This window comes from Eubalaena glacialis, chromosome 6 (genome assembly GCF_028564815.1).
Source record: "Eubalaena glacialis isolate mEubGla1 chromosome 6, mEubGla1.1.hap2.+ XY, whole genome shotgun sequence".
Taxonomy (NCBI): domain Eukaryota; kingdom Metazoa; phylum Chordata; class Mammalia; order Artiodactyla; family Balaenidae; genus Eubalaena; species Eubalaena glacialis.
In genome coordinates, this window is record NC_083721.1 from 9,338,986 (window position 1) to 9,356,612 (window position 17,627).

The 17,627-nt window shown below is 41.7% G+C and overlaps 1 protein-coding gene across 4 annotated transcripts in view; it reads left to right on the forward strand.

The window, feature by feature from the left end:
• SETD4 (SET domain containing 4) overlaps positions 1-17,627 on the forward strand; it is a 136,911-nt gene that overhangs the window by 87,475 nt on the left and 31,809 nt on the right. The gene's annotated exons all lie outside the window — the stretch shown is intronic.

Below are 17,627 nucleotides of genomic sequence, written 5' to 3' on the forward strand. Positions count from 1 at the left end.
TGCATTCCTGAGATAAACCCCACTTGATCATGGTGAATGATCCTTTTAATGTGCTGTTGGATTCTGTTTGCTAGCATTTTGTTAAGGATTTTTGCATCTATGTTCAGCAGTGATATTGGCCTGTAGTTTTCTTTTTTTGTGACATGTTAGTCTGGTTTTGATATCAGGGTGATGGTGGCCTTGTAGAATGAGTTTGGGAGTGTTCCTCCCTCTGCTATATTTTGGAAGAGTTTGAGAAGGATAGGTGTTAGCTCTTCTCTAAATGTTTGATAGAGTTTGCCTGTGGAGCCACCTGGTCCTGGGCTTTTGTTTGTTGGAAGATTTTTAATCACAGTTTCAATTTCAGTGCTTGTGATTGGTCTGTTCGTATTTTCTATTTCTTCCTGGTTCAGTCTTGGAAGGTTGTGCTTTTCTAAGAATTTGTCTGTTTCTTCCAGGTTGTCCGTTTTATTGGCATATGGTTGCTTGTAGTAATCTCTCATGATCCTTTGTATTTCTGCAGTGTCTGTTGTTACTTCTCCTTTTTCATTTCTAATTCTATTGATTTGAGTCTTCTCCCTTTTTTTCTTGATGAGTCTTGCTAGTGGTTTATCAATTTCGTTTATCTTCTCAAAGAACCAGCTTTTAGCTTTATTGATCTTTGCTATTGTTTCCTTCATTTCTTTTTCATTTATTTCTGATCTGGTCTTTATGATTTCTTTCCTTCTGCTAACTTTGGTGGTTTTTTGTTTTTCTTTGTCTCATTGCTTTAGGTGTAAGGTTAGGTTGTTTATTTGAGATTTTTCTTGTTTCTTGAGGTAGAATTGTACTGCTATAAACTTCCCTCACCAAGTCCTATATTTAAAAGCCTCTGGTCAATGTTCAGCAGTAAGACCTGGCCCGGGTAGACCCAACTTTAGTAATGCGGTCAGGGTTCTGTAGCCTGAGCTGGGCATAACCTGGGAAAAATAATGATTTTACAGCATGAGGCTCAGCTTCCTTTGAGTGTGTTCCAGGTTGTGTAAAGACAAATGGCAAATAAATAAAAGTGTGTTTGTAGCTGGTAATTTGGAATTTGGAATGTAAAGACACTACCCAGTCAAGGCAACCACAATATCCACAGATGTAAAAGGGCTTGACTCCACTTAATGAGAAAATGCAAATTAAAGACAAGGCTTCATACTTTCTCCCACAGAACAAGAAGCCAAGCAGTCCTGCCCCCAAGGAGACAGGCTCCAAGTTCATTGTGGCCTCCTCTGGAAGGCTGACCATGCCCAGAGTCAGACCTCAGGTGGCCTTGGCCTTGAAGACACTGTACTCTTCTGTCCCTTCCTTCTGCTGCAGCATACCCTGGTGCTTTGAGCTGGAAATACTCCTCCCAGCGCCAGCCCCAAGGAGCCTCTCTATTTAGCAAAAGCCCCTGGCCAGCCCTCTTCCCCTAGAACACGAGGAGGCTGCAACACTTCTCAAACCTACATCTCCCCTGCTGACACTAGAACATTACTTAAGGGAAGAATGCCAACTGGTTATTATTCAACAGTCTGCAATCTCACAGGAGTCATTCATTCCTTTTTTTTTTTTTCCCCCACCCCATCTCATCCTGCCTCAGCAATTAGATAATGTGAGTGGGCATATACCCTGTTAAACAGCTGCTGGGAATTCTCCTTAGGAGCAAGAGGTGATGTGCGCTTTTGTGGGTGCTGACTTGTGCGTTTCCTGTGCTTAAGATTGCAAAGTACGAAAGGCCTGATCACTGGGCAGAGACAGGCAGAGCGGGCCAGGCAGGGTGGGCAGCGAACGCTGCGGAGAAGTGAGGACTCCAGGGAGAAGTATTTCATGCCGGCCCCTTGCCAGGGGGCCAGCTGTATGGCCATTTCCTGTTGCAGCGGTGCTGCCCGGCCTCCGTCTGGTCCTAGTCCTGGAAGGGAAACACTGGCTGATTCTCTAGTACATTTATCATTTTCAGGCTTTGTGACTAACCACAAAGCTGGATGGAACATTCTCTTAAGAAATGGAAGCATCCACCGTTGATCAAAAGGCATCACTCCGCAGCTATTTGTAATTTGGCTGCCGTGCCAGGAGCTGCTTGGCCTTGGCTGAGGGTGTGGTGGCTCTCATCACAGGGCACCGAAATTCTCTGCACTGTTTGCTCAGCTGCTGTCTGTTTAGAGAGCTATTTAGATTCTTCCATAGAAAGGAAAGCTTTCCATTCTTGGAGAAACCACAGTGATTAAGTACATATAAGAGAAAAGCATTATGATGACTAATCAGAACAAAATCAATGATTCCCTTTCTGCATTATAAATGATGAGGCTTAGAGTCCACAGCTTTTAGCAAGAGTGCGGGTGTGACTTTGGGGTGGGAGAGGAGAGGGCAGAACCGCACAAAGGCCAGTGAGCACAGGACTTGCCAGTTGGGAAAAGGACTGAACTTTAATGACCCGATTAAATGCCCCTTTAAAATCTGACCCGGGAAATTCTTAACCTTTGTAATAGGGGAAAATAATATCTGAGGAAGCAAGAATTTTTGGTTAGCTTCTTTGCAGTCATTTGAGGCCACCCAACCGAAACTCTCTGTCCTAAGGGATGCTTTCTACAAAACCTGCCTTGAAACTTGAAGAATATCATGTTCCTCTAAATTTTCATGCAGCCAAAAAAGTGGGAAGACACCTTTGTAGGAAAGCTTCAGTGCAAGGAGGCCCACCACCTCATGAGACTGTTCCAGTTTTTGAACAGCCTTCATTGTTGGAAAGGTCTCCTTCACATTTGGCTGAAAATTGTCTCCCTCTCAATTTTGTCTTTTGGTCTCAGTTGCCCTTTGAAACTATATGAAAAAAATCCAGCTCTCTTCATACTGAGGTCCTTGCAATGTTTAAAGATGACACTGGTGTTTCCGTTGCCTTATTGTCTCCTGCCTGAATGTCCTCACTGCTTTCTGAGCGAAGGGAGAATACTCTCACCTCCTGCGGGAGTGGTCCAGTAACAATGTAGACCCCGCACATTGTTCACGTACAGAGATCTGTCACCTCCTTTGCTTATGACACTATACTTCTGTTAATTTATCCATCCTAAGATCTCATTTTTTTTTGGTAGCTGTGTCACACTGTTGGCCTGTGTTTACCTTAAAGTCTAAAGAACAATCAACCTGTTATTCCCTTACATTTCCATGTACCCAGAGGGTTCTGAAAAGAAGCAGAAGTGAACATTTTAACCTAGTCACTATTCATTTGTTTTGCTTTTATGCTGGCCTTTGAATATGCCATTTGATGTGAGAGTCTTCAGCCAGTGGACATATTATGTTGATATGCAACTTTGCATATTTTTGCATACTTAATGTGATAGGATCACACTAAAATTCATGTTTTCCTTTGGGAGTGGTGACTGGAGCTTTGTTAGTTTTTTTTCCCCCAGTTTTATTGAGAAACTGTTGGCACACATTGCTCTATAAGTTTAAGGTGTACAGTGTGATGGTTTGATTTATATATATTGTAAATGACAACCACAGTAGGTTTAGTTAACATTTACTGTCTTGTATAGACACAATAAAAAGAGAAGAAAAAAGCAATTTTTAAATTTATCAGTGTCATAGGAGATGAAGATTTAATACCTCTACCTCTCCTTCCTCATTCTTTCCCCCAAATTATCATACTCTTAATTATGCCAATAATTAGTGTTTGCAACATTCTAATTATGTAAATATTGTTCACTGCAGACAGAACCTATTAGAATACTGTGATTACATCCTTTCTTTTCTCTCTTTTTTTAAAAAAATTGAAGTATAATTGACCTACAACACTATGTTGGTTCCAGGTTCACACAATAGTGATTTGAAATTTCTATACATTTACTAAATGATCCCCACCTTTGTGAGATTTTTGAAAGGAACTGTGCGTCCAGGCTAAAGCACACGTGCAGCTGAGTAAGCTGACGGTGTCATTCCCAATCAGGAGCTGACCCCGCCTATTAAGTTTGAGGGCATTTGTAGGCATGTTTGCAGAGCCATGGGAACCTCCTATGACAGTCTGTAAGTAACCTCTGGGTGCCTGGTGCTGGTGTTAGCTTCTGGCTTGGCAGGGGTACCCGGCATGGTCCCGGCCTTTGATATCAAGTATAGCCTTTGGAGTGACCACCCTTGTACCTTACACAGAGGGGACCCTCTAAAATCTTTTGTAGGGTGGGCACATTCATTCAAGAAAGTTTATTTGTTATACCCTCCCGAATCAATAGGTAGTACCCAGAGATGTATCTGCTGTGAGTGGACAGAGCCTGTCCGAGAATCTCTCTCCAGCTCTGTCATCATTGGGACAACTATCAATCTGAAGCCCATCTTGAACTAGAAACTAGAGTGGATGCTGACCCAGTGATGGGAGACCCGGCCTTCGGGAAAGCAGGAGCTGCTTCTTTATCCCCGCCTCCCTGTGCTGAATCCTTAGCCTCAATCCCAGGAGCCTAAGCACGTCTCTCCTTTCTCTGGATTTCTTTAGCGCTTATGGCTTATATTAAACCCTCGGGTATTTACACATCTAATTAATAATTAACCTGTTAACTTTTCCCTATGAGTATGTCTTGCCTCCTCAGCTACATTGTCTGATCATTTGTATCCTCCACAGACCTAAGAATGCAGTTTTGCCCATCAAAAGGCCGACATAGATAGATGTAGGATTAAGCCATGGAGATCTGAGAGGGGTCGGTTTCTCCCTCAGGAGAACGGGCAAAGGAAACAGACTTGTAGGAAATTCATATTCTGTGCCAGGCACTGTGCTGGGAACGTTACATTTGTTTTTTCCTATAATCCCCGTAAGACTCTCAAGTAAGTATCACTATCCTCATTTTGCAGAATAGGAAATGAAATCTCAGAGAAGTTAAGAAACTCTCAAACTGCATACAAAGAGGAAAGAGACTGGGCTGGATTTGAACTTGGGTTGCTGTGCCTGCAGCAGCAGTGCTAGGGAGTCTGTCCTCCCTCCTGGAGGTGCAGCGGGGCTGGAGGTAAGGACATTGCTTGTGACTGTGCTGCCACGTGGCCACCCTTGAGTTATCAGCCAGCACCATCTCACTGCTGAAGAAAGATAGGAAAAAGGCCAGGGATGAAAGAACAAAGGGACATAAGAAAGAAAGGTAGAACCATGAAGCAGGGGAGAGAGAGTGGAAAATTGCAGATCACTTACGTTCTCTGTGCAGGAAGCATCTCACGCCTGCTCAGTAGAGCGAAGTGTTCATCAACGGAGTAGCTTGTAAGCCCCCAAGAAGGCATAGCGACGGCCTTGTTGATATTAGTCCTTTTCTCCCCCAAAGAGGAAGGAGTATTCTCAGCTTCTGAAGACAAGGACTTTCAGTGGTGTTGGGGAGCTCTGAGAAGCTGGATCCCCTGTCATCAGATTGTATTTGGAGACTTTCTTAGTCAGGTTAGCACCAGGCTGTACTGTAGCAATACTGTAGCAATAAATAAACCTTAGAACTCCATGGCTTACACAATAAAGAGTTCTTTCTCGCTCATGAAAATTCTGGTGTGGGTCAGGCGAGTCTTCAGGGCACTGTCCTCCACTCAGGTACCTGGTGATCCAGGCCACTTCCATATTGGGAAGCCAAGATCTCTGTATGTGGCTTCCAGGTTGCTGGGGCAACCAGGGTGGGAGGGTCAGCTTTTAAATGCTTTGGCATGGAAATGCCATCGATCACTTCCACTCACAGCCCATTGGCCAGAACTGGTCAATGGTACTGCCCCCTGTGACAGTGCTGCACTTCACTGGGAAAAGAGGGGATGCTTGGGCACTCAATGACTGTTCAGTGTCTCTGACTCATTTCCTTTACTCTCTTCTGTCCAACCCTTTTTAAGGCAGCTCATTGCTCTTGGGAAAGAACACAGATGCCTTCATGGAGCTTGTTAGGCCCCTGGTCGTGGCCGCCATGTTCCAGTCACACTGGACATTTCAGGTCTTGTGGCTCAATGTGCCTTCTCTTCCTCACTGCCCTGCTCTTCTGTCTTCCCAAAATACTCTCCTCTGTCTGTTTTTCCTGTCCAACTCCTAAGATTATTTATCTCAATGTTTAGATATCACCTATTATGGAAACTTTTCTGACATGAAATCTGGGTTAGGTGACCTTCTTTGGACATCCAGGTCATTCTTTATTTCCCCCGCTGCAGTGGAAATGTATTATTTATTAGTCTATGACATCTTAGATTGCGGCTCTCTGATGCTGGGAACCATTGCAAAAGTGGTCCCTACATACGATGGCCAACACACAAAAGAGGCCTAGTTAGTGTACTTTGGATGCAGGAAGAGAGGAAGTCTTCCAAGGCAGAATGTATATGATTGTACTATTGCAGATTTGATTCTGAAGTTAATCTGGAAAAGCAAATGCTCTAGAAGAGTCAAGAAACTTTTCAAAAAGAAGAATGAAGGAGAGTCTTACTTTTCTGGATGTGAAAATGAACTATAAAGTTACAGTAATTAAAAGAGTGAGATGCTGGCCCAGGAGCAGACCAAGAGATGAACAGGATACTGAGAGCTGATGTTACTGTCTTGAGTCCAGACTCCACAGGGCAGACCAGGCAGGCTGGAGACTCAGCCAGGGTTTCTGTGTTGCAGTCTTGGGCAGAATTGCTTCTTCTCCTGAAAACCTTAGTCTTTGCTCATAAAGCCTTCAACTGTATATGGAGAATTGGTATATGATAAAGGAGGCATTGTACATCAGTGAAGAAAGGATAAATTATTCAACGAATTATGTTTACACATCTGGCTGTAATTTGGTAAAATTAAAAAATAAGCTAAGATTTAAGAAATAAAACATTTAAAAAGAAAGTTATATCTTTAACTTATATCACATACAAAAGTGAATCTGAAATGATTATAGATCTAAACATTAAGAAAAATCTTTAAAATACTAGTAAGCGCATAGGAAATATTTTCATTATGTTGGAGTGAGCAAAGCGTTTAAAAAAAATGACATATGGCCCAGAAGTCAAATGGTTTAGAATGACATATTTGATAACAGTGAAACAAAACTCTTCTATATAACTAAAAGCTATATAACCCAATTTTAAAAAAGCATATCAAGCTGGGAAAAATATTCACCATATGTAATTTAAAAAGGTTAATATAAGAAGTGTCTAAGTGCCCTCAAATCAGTAAGCGAGCAGTTAACAATCCAATTTAAAATGGACGAAGGTTATGAAAAAGCAATTCATAGAAGAAAAAGTATACATAACTTATAAGCAGAAGAGATGCTTATCCTTACTGATAATCAAATTAATACAAATTAAAACAATGAAATAGCATTTTCTCCATGAGATTACACGTATTAAGAAGGCTAACAGTACTCAGTATTGATGACGGTGGTATAATTTTTTAGAGACAAATTTGACAATATCTATTTTTAAAAAGTGCCTATATTTTTGACCTTACAATTATACTTCATCTATAGGGGGTAAGTTAAATGACTTATGGAATATTATTTAGCATTCAGAGAAGTGAGATATAGTTACTATATATTCTGACATGTAAAATGTCTGTAATAGAGACTTAGATTTAAGAAGTGACTTACAGGGAATTCCCTGGGCGTCCAGTGGTTAGTACTTGGTGCTTTCACTGCCATGGCCCGGGTTCAATCCCTGGTGGGTGAACTAAGATCCTGGAAGCCGCGTGGTGTGGCAAAAAAAAAAAAAGTGACTTACAGAATAGTATGCAGTTTAGAACCCCATTTATTAAAAATATTTACGTATATTCTATATATGCATGGGAAAAAAAACCTGGAAGAATATGCAGCAAACTGTTAAGGGAGATAACCTCTAAGGAATAGGACTTTGGGAACTTCCATTTCTTATTTTCCATATTTTAGTATTATTACTTTTAAAATAAGTGTGATAGCTGTTTATAGTATTTTAGAAAGAGATGAAAAAGACATTGCTGGAACTTCCCTGGTGGCTCAGTGGTTAAGAATCCGCCTGCCAATGCAGGGGACACAGGTTCGAGCCCTGGTCCGGGAAGATCCCACATGCCACGGAGCAACTAAGCCCGTGTGCCACAACTACTGAGCCTGCGTGCCACAACTACTGAAGCCCATGCACCTAGAGCCCGTGCTCCGCAACAAGAGAAGCCACCGCAATGAGAATCCTGCACACCACAACGAAGAGTAGCCCCCGCTCACCGCAACTAGAGAAAACACGCGCACAGCAACAAAGACCCAACACAGCCAAACAAAAAAATAATAATAATTAAAAAAAAAAAAAAAGGACATTGCTTAGTTTAACTGACCAAAGCTTTGACTGGTTACATAGGATCTGAGGTTCAAAAAAATGCTTGTTGTGCCATGTCATGCTCAGATATGTTCATCGACTCATTCATTCATTCATTCATTCACCAAGCATTTAGTGGATACCTTTGTTGTGTGAGGTCTTTTTTCCTACATGGCTCTTAACTGCGTAATTTTCTTCCTCATTTTACTCCAGAAAGTGAATAAATTGAAAAATAGTTGAGTCTAAAGCAAAGTATGCTTCTGGGGGACCCTCTTCGATACCCAGCAGAGGGCGCTGTGGCTGGGAACCAAGGGTAGCTGTTGTTTGCTTGGATGTTTAAGGGAGTCCCTTTCTGATCCCGTCTAAAGATTCATGTTGACAGAGGGTACTCTTATTGGGGGAAAAAACCCCCAAACCACTCCATATTCCTATTGCTGGTTAACTTTGTGTGGGCTGTCTCTACTTCAGAGCTATCAATTTCGTTCCTTTGTGGGCCTGTGTCCATGCAGGGAGGGAGTGGACGTTTGGAAGTCGAGCAGTCCAAAGATAGCTGCATATGCGTCACATCTCATGAGGATGGAAGATTAAAATGAAAGATTATGCTCTAAACTTTGCCCTGTCTCGGCATCCAAATGCCACGTGACTGCTGGTTTACTGAATGCAAAACCAGAATGATATGGTGACAGCAATGTTGGGTAGGCTGTAACAGGAGACGTTGCAGCCACGGCAAATTTGCCCTCATGCCATCGAATGCATTTTTGTTTTTGCTCCTGATTTTGGTCTGTATTGCTTTGTATTGCATTGTATTATTCATTTAATACAAAAGTGAAGCATGTTTTGGATACTATGCCCTAAGTTCGATGTGAAATACTGGGATATTGTCCTGAAAGATTTTTGGATAGATTTGAACGTAAAAAACAGATAAAATAAGTCGTGATTCTTCATATCACAAAAGGACACTTAGCAATAAAAAATTTGCTGCAGTATCTTTTTTTTTAAATTGAAGTATAATTGATTTACAATATTGTGTTAGTTTCAGGTATATTGCATAGTGAGTCTTTTTTTTTTTTTTCAGATTATATTCCATTATAGGTTATTACAAGATATTGGGTATAGTTCCCTGTGCTATACAGTAAATCCTTGTTGCCTATCTATTTTATGTATAGTAGTTTGTTAATCCCATATTCCTCATCACTGCAGTATCTTTAAAGAACAATTTTCCTAATCCAGATAAAATATGATGTCACTTTAAGAGCAGAATCTGTAATGAAGTCAGATATAGTACATTTTACAATTAAAATACACAAGTCCCTCAAATTCAATTTGGCTCACGGTTAGTACAAATGGGAGACTTAAAAAAAAATTCTTTCCTTTCTCTCTAGCCCTTTGTCTTGTATTTTACCAAATTGTAGTTTCGGACAAGTCAACTCTTCCCCCCCAGTACACAGGTAGAGTTGCCCTGCAGAGACGTCCTTCAGCTGGAGAGTTGGTGAGGCTGTAAGAAGCTGAAGGAGCTTTGGCTACAAAGTACAAATAGAAGTGGAGAATTTATGCAATTTGACTAGTTAGAGAAAAAATCCATCTGACAGAATAGCAGTAGTGAACTGTTAGACTGTGCCCAGTGGCATAGAATTTATAATTTAAAACATTTCTGTCTTCCTACCTTAACTTTCTTGGTTAAACAGGTAGAATTCCCTGAAAATCTGTGGTTAGTTTCTGAAGTTCAATGAATGTATTAAGGAAATGTCAACATCTTAGCTGCTATACAGCTTTCTTTCTTAAAAAAATAAAAAAATCTAAGGACATGAATTTGAAAAGGATAAGAAAAGATTTCGCATGTTATTGTATCTTGTGTTTGTGCTGAAATGACCTCCTTTAGATCCAACTCATTGACGTTATTTAATCCAAATGCAAGGGTAGTGTTCAGGGCTTGTGCCAGACTCAGCTTCTGTACCCGCCCAGATCTGCACCTCCCTCTTGCCTACTGGCTGCAGCTGCGCCAGCAATGACTTGCTCTGTTCCTGTGGTCACGACGTCAGATTACTGCAGCTGCCACTCTCCATGCAGCCTGACCAGCAAGAAGAGGCCACCGCCCCGGAGGAGGCTGGGACATCTTGAATAAATGTACAGCCTTAGTGGCTCCTCAATGTCAAAGGAAATTCCCTGATGAGGAAAAAAGTGGGACCCTTGGATGGTGACATGTGCCTGGTTGAGACTGAGAATATTGGATCCCAAATGGCCTGAAGCTTCCTGGCTGGCAGAAGCTGTCCCAATGACTTGAAGAGATCAACCTCCCCTTCCCAGGGGATCACACTATGACCTCCCAGAGGAGATGCTTCACAGCTGACCATTGTTTTTCTCACTGTCGGTCCCTATCATCCGTTGTTGTCTCCTGGGTCAATAGCCAGAGTCAGGTCTGATCACAGCTCTCTGCTCCAAGGAAAACAATCTATGTGTCAAAGGACATACAGGAACTGTCAAATGTGCACCAGCAAAGATGTGTAGGAGTGGGTCTTGGGGGTGTTAGATTGTCATGGTCACCTGGAGCTGGTCTGTAGGGGTGGCTCCTTGACATTTAGGCAGGATGATGGCCTACAGTTGATAAAGTGGAGGTGCAAGAGTGTGAAGAAAGGGTAGGCTCAAAGAGTTGGGAATATTAGAATGGATTTACTATGTAAAACTTAAGAACCCTCCACTTAACTCTGTTTCTTGAAATAGACTGGAGGACACTTCCTCTGAAGGCAATACAAAGTCACAAATTAAGGGCTCACTGACATCTTTGAGAGGTTGGTGTCTGTCTTCTGTAGGCTGAGCTTAATGGTGATAAACATTGCCATAGACTCCTTAATGTCAATGGGGGTAATGAGATTCCACAATTAAAAGACTAGGTGGCAGCTCTTAACCACCAGAGGCAAAGGTAGCCATGCTTATTATAACTGGAAGCACCACAGAGTAGCAGTCAGGGTGCCTTAACCTTCCGAGATTTGTGGCAATGACTAACAGATTGTGGTGTTTCTAGACAGGAGACAGATGGACAGCTGACTAGGGTTTTGTTAAAATTGTATAATAATAACAAAAACGAAAGCTGGAGAGCAGAATGTTATCATCAGTCCCTGCAGTGGAAAATTATGGCTTCTTGCTTGGTGTTCAAATGTAAGTCAGTTTACATATCTAGAATCTGTAGATTCTAAGGGAGGCTGAGGTCCTCTTGAAGAAGAACATTACTATTTCTCACTAGTGTACATGAAAATTTATTCCTCGAATCCTCCCCTTCAAGGGATCTGTAGATATTTCCCGAAGTAACTAGTGCTAGGGAATGGGGACTAGCCAGACTTTTTGAGAACTACTATATGTAAGGTCTAAGCTGACAGTAGTACCAAGGTATCTGAAATGCCACATACTGGTCCCATAGTTAGATTAGCAGCTTTAGGAGGACAGGTGACAAATTAAGTCTTCCCCAAAGTCCATTTTATAATGGGTCTTTGGGTCCACAAAACTACCCTGTGGTTATTTCTCAGATTCCCAAATAGGATAGATATATTTAATGGTTGGCAGAACTCCCAACAGGTTTTCTGACTTGTGGAGGGTGGGACCTTATGGTAGGAAGGGCCAAATAAAACTATCTGAAACTGTTCTTCCCCCATTATCCAAGATAGGTAATCAGAAATAATACTGTATCCTAGGGAAGAATTACAGATATTCGCCATCAAAGACATAAGGGATGCAAAGTGGTGGTTCCTATAATATCTCCATTCAATTTACCCATTGCATCCCTGTAATGACCAGATGAATTAGGGCAGGTGTTATTAGTCCACCTTAAACTTACTCAGTTGATAATCCGTTTTGAAGCTGCTGTACCAGATGTGTTGAATGTGTTGAATGTTGAAGATCAACACACATTCTCAAACTTGGTTATGGGACTACTGATCTAGCAGATGCTTTCTTCTCAATCCCCATCAACGGGGAGAATCTAGAGTGGTTGGCCTTCACATGGCAAGGGCAGCAGTATACATTCGCTGTCTACATGTCTGCTGGGACCTTACTCATCCTGACATTCTACCAAACATCATTCTGCCCACCTATTAATGACATCATGCTACTTGGACTTACTGATCAGGGTGCTGCAAGTATCATAGATGCCCTAATACAGGCGTTCTCGATCAAGGGATTTTAACTCCCAGGGTACACCTGAGAATGTCTGGAGACACTTTTGGTTGTTAAAAATGGGGGATTGTGAGTAACTAGTATTTAGTGGCTAGAGTCCAGGGATGTACATTCTACAATGCTTGAGACAACCCTCACCCTTCAACAAAGAATTGTCTGTCCCCGAATTTTAATAGTGCCATGTTGAGAAATACTGCCTTAGTAAGACACCTGTGTAGCAGAGCTGGGAGATTTACCCTATGGAAATTCAGGGATCTGTTGCACCAATGAAGCTTCTGGGGGTCCAGTAGTCTGAGGCATGCCAGACATCTTTTTTTTTTTTAAATTAAAGGATAAATGTCACATCTTAGCCACTCAGAAATATTTGCTGAATGAATAAATGAATGAAAAACATACAGGAAGAGTTCCTTGTGCAAAGAGAAATCTGTTTGGGTGAGATGGGTTCCCAGAGGAAGGCAGAAGTTTGCTGTAGCCAGAGGCCAGGCGAGGGGCTGGAGGTGAAGCTGAGAGAAGGCTGTGGTTCATACGGTTTACATGCTGTTTATTTAGACACCTGCCCCCAGAAGGTGGAGGACAAACAAGTGGCTTTCATCCAGGGAGAAACAAGACCTGGTTAGTGTTCTAGAATGATCACTTGACAGCTGGTTAGCGAGATTGTCCTAAGAGGCCCTGAGACCGGAGTCAGAAAAACTAGCCTGGTCCCTTTTGTAACAGTCCAGTTGGGAAGCTATGAACAGCTACAATGGGACAGAGGGAAAGAGAATAAAGGAAGAAACAGATTCCAGGAAGATTGGGGAAGAAGAATGACCAGGATTTGGTGACTGGATTGGGACTGTGGGTAGAAGGGGAAAGAGCAGAAGAAAACCCTCAGGTCTCTGTGTCTCTGGATGACTGGAGAATGCACGAATAGAATCCAGTTTAAGTGACAGATCGTGAGTTTTGTTTTCAATATTTGCAACTTAAGGATGTGGGGCATACAGGAGGAGGTATCCAGTTGGCAGTTGGACAAGTGAGGAGAGTCTCAGCTGCAGATGGAGGTTTGGGAGTTGTTTGAAGCCACAAAACTGAGGCTCAGAGAGGTTATCTAACCCATGCTAACATAGTTGATAAATAATAGACTGGAGATTCAAACCCAGACATTTCTGGCTCTAAGGCTTACCCCACTATCTCCTAACTTACCTTTTTTCGAAGTTATAGATTTCTAAAATGAGACTTTAACATGCATATAGATGGCAATCTAGCAAAATTACCAGTGTATTTACACTTTGACCCAGCTATCCTACTTCTGTAGGAGTTGACTTTACAGTCAGGCCTGGACACATGCAAAATGACACATGCACAGTGTCACTCATGGCAGTCTTGTTTGAAAGAGCAAAAAAAAAAAAAAAAAAAGAAAAGAAAGAGAGGAGGGGAAGGGTTAAATAAACAGACTACCATCCACCTGTACAGAAGAGTAAGAAGCTCTCGGTAAACTGACAGTGTGTATGGTATGCTCTCTTTTGTGTAAGAAAAAGTGAAACTAAGAACATGTATTTGCTTGTATCTGCGTGAAGATACAAGGATATAAGATACTAGTAGAAGTAGGGTGCCTTATAGGGGTGGTGAAGAATGGAATAGAAAGATACAGGGTAGGAACAAATCTTCTCAATGGATATCTTTTAGATTTGAAGCATGTAAATGTATTACCTATTCAAAACAATTAGAACATTGAAAATGTGGTATATTTACCCATTAGCGTTTATCTACATTGGAAATTTATTTCTGCCCCGGAAAGATGTATTTGGTTTATGCATTTATAATTTTTTTGTACTTATCCATCCATCCATCCAACACAATTATTCACCTTTGTGCCAGGTGCTGGACTAGCCACAAGGGAAATAATTGAGAAAACAGACATGGTTCCTGGCCTCACTCTAGATATAAAGACAGAGATTAGTCAAATCATCCCATAAATACACTAAAATGGCAACCATGCTACAAAAAGTGTGAAAAGGACCTCAGTTATTCTGGGACGGGATAGTTAAGGATGTGGCAGGGAAGGCTTTCTTGAGGAAAATCCTTCTGAACTCCATGAAATGCAGGAGGGAAGAGGTGAGGAGATGGGGGCAGAGGGAACAGTATTTGCAAAGGCTCCGAGGCAACGAAGAGCACAGTATTTGAAGAACCGGAAGAAGGCGGCGTTGCTGCTATGTAGGGACTGAGCAGATGGGGTGGATGTATTAGCAAGGGGGGGCTACACACATGAAGATCTTGTCGGGCATGTTGAGGATGAGGGTCTTTGTAATTAAAGCAGAATTGGAAGCCACTGGAGAGGTTGAGACTACAGTGGAACAATATGAGCCATTTATGTCTTGGGAAGATCACTGGCTGTTCTTTGGAGAAGGATGGGGGGTGTGGAGAAAGAGTCGAATCAAGGGGACCAGTTGGATGGCTGTCTCTGGAGAGTAGGAAAAAAGTGACCTTCGTTTAGACCAGGATGGAGGTTACGGTTACAAGAAGCAGACGGAGTCAAGAGAAAGTGAAACTGAGAGGTCTTGATGATGGTTGTATAAGGCTGGAGAAGAGAAGGTTTCCAACATGGATAGGTTTCCAGAATAGACAGGGCTGCCATTTCCTGAAAGAAAACATGAGGGCAGGCTGTTTGCTGGGGGTCAGGATGGATTTGAGGATGTTTGAATGTCCTAGTAGAAGACACATCACCTGGAAAGGCAACACACAGATCATGTCACGATTCCATTTTTAGAATACACAGTGTAACCACACACTTGGTTAACAATATCAGTAAAATGTGGCTCACACCCAAGTCTCACATTTTTATTCTTCTATACCCCATGTTAGTTTTTTTTTTTCTGTTAAGATTTTTCAACTTCATTGAAGCATAACTTATATCAATAAAATGTACATGTATTAAGTTTACACTTAGTTGATTTTTCTTTAATCTGTACCTTCATATAACTGTCATTCCCCTTTTTATTCAGTCGTCTGCTTGCTCCCTGGCAATCACCCCATGTTAGTTCTTGACAAAGTATTTCTCTACTCATCTCTTCCCCAAAATGCATGCCATGTTATTTTAGGGGCATTGGATCCTTTAGAGAAAAGATCTTGAAGAAGACCATCGTTTCCCCATGATAAGCCCCTTGCACTCAGCTTTCTCAGGTGGCATTTTGGACATATCAACAACAAAGTTTCCTCTTTTTCTGGTTCCCCCCTGTGAAGGCTTAGCTGTTAATCTTCCTTCGTGTTTCATATTTCATTTGTGTTTTTAAAAGGATGCCCTTTTGTTGTTGTTCTCTTCACTGGTTCTGTATTTACAGGGAGCTTTCTTCTTTATTTTCTTGCAGCCTTCAGCAGAATAATTTTGCTAACTTGAGGCCCCCTTGGGGAATACAGCCATGATACTTTCAGCCCTGCTGTGTGGCAACACTGCTGCTAATACTTTCACAGGCCCTGGGTCTGGTAGTGCTCAGAGTTTTGTCTTCTCAACTTTTTAAGTGTAACACTGATGCTATTTCTGTATCCATGGGAGGAACTGTGAGATCATTGGAACTTTCCCAAGGGGAACACTTTTCTGTATAAAAAGAAGAGGATGAGAGATTCCTTTATGTTTCAAAAACTGGTATAAAATTAATTGGTTAAAAAAATGCTGTTTGTTCCTACATAACTTATCTGGCTCTGGAACCACATTCAGCAAAGGGCACCGTGACCTCTGTGGGGACATGGAACAATCTGACACCTGATCCAAATTTTCTGGCCTGAAGGCAACTTCAGTGACTGACTTCCGAGAGATCTATAAGGACAGCTGGTTTTGAAAATGTTTGCTTCTGGCAGTGCAAGTCCTGTCTTTCAACTGATGAATCCTTTCAATGTCCCTGAACTGGATGACTAAACTCTCCTTGTATCTGAAGAGATGTATAGATACAGGAAGACAGCAGTGGTTCATCAAGGGAGAGATGGCAAGAGAATGAAGAAAGTAACTGTAACCTGGGCCCAGGAAGAGTCTCAACCTGCGGGTCTGCAGGTGTATTTTATGGGCACCCTGAGGGCCGTGAGAATGACCTCGTATCTCCAGTGGTTCTCAGAAGCCCCAGCTTCTGAGCTTTGACATCCATCACTGGTTGGTACTGAGGCCATGCCTTCCAAGGCTGAGTGAGGCAGGAAACTGAGGCAGGTCCATTTCTGGGAGAGATGGGACGCCTCTGACGGTGGCTTCAGGCCTCCCCCAGTGGCCTTGGTGAACTTTCTGTAGAGCTCCAGGCAGCCCAGGAGGCATCCATGCAAATTCCCTTCCTTCCCTCTCTCCTTCCCTCACGTCAGACCTGCATCACGGTCCGTCACCTCTTGGAGACTGGCTCCTTTCCCATGTTCTTTCATAGGTATTTCTCTTAATAAATTACTCGTACATTTAATCCTCTTTTGGTTTTTGCTTTTCAGAAGACCCAGACTAACACAGGCCCCCTTCAAAACAAAACAAAATGAAATGAAACACCTCTTTATAAGGGACACATGCAGTTCTTACTGTCCCATCTCCTCTGTTATGTTGTATCTAATCTGAGTCACACATTTGTGTTATGTGTCTGGCCCCTACAGGTGTTTGATTTTACTGCTCAGGTCTTGCATCTTCTTTGACAGCATCCTGGAAATAGAGACATAGGGAAGGGCTGGCTATTAGAAAAATATTACTCATTTGGGAATATGAGGTTAAACTATTTTATTTCTTGCAAGTTACCAAATTTGGGTGTCATGATCATTTAATTTATGAATGACCCATCTAACTTTTATTTTTTAGCAGCTCGTTTAAATTTTTTCTTAATTTAACCTGTGAGTTCATAGAGTTTTCTCAAAATTAGGAAGTTGTGAAAATAAAGATGCGCATTGCCTTTTATTAATTTGCGTCATTGTCGAATGGCCAAATTCTCTCCAGTATTTGAGACGCCTTGGGTAACGTCACTAATCTCTACTCTCCCCAGGAAGAGGTGGATTAAACCATTTTCTTTTCGTACATGGTGTAGTTGTAGTAGATATAGTCATATGATTTCAATAAATAACTTTTTGAAAAGTTCTCAGACAACAAAAAGAGTTTCCAAGCTACTGTTGTTAACATTTTCAGTAATTATTTTTATAACAGAATTTTCTTTATTTTTTTCTTTCTTTCCAAAATCAACTCATTGCCTCAAATGCTATCCTTAATTTCTACTTTAATTGAATCTAAGCTTGGTGATGGGGGTCATTGCCAGCCAAAAAGATGACCC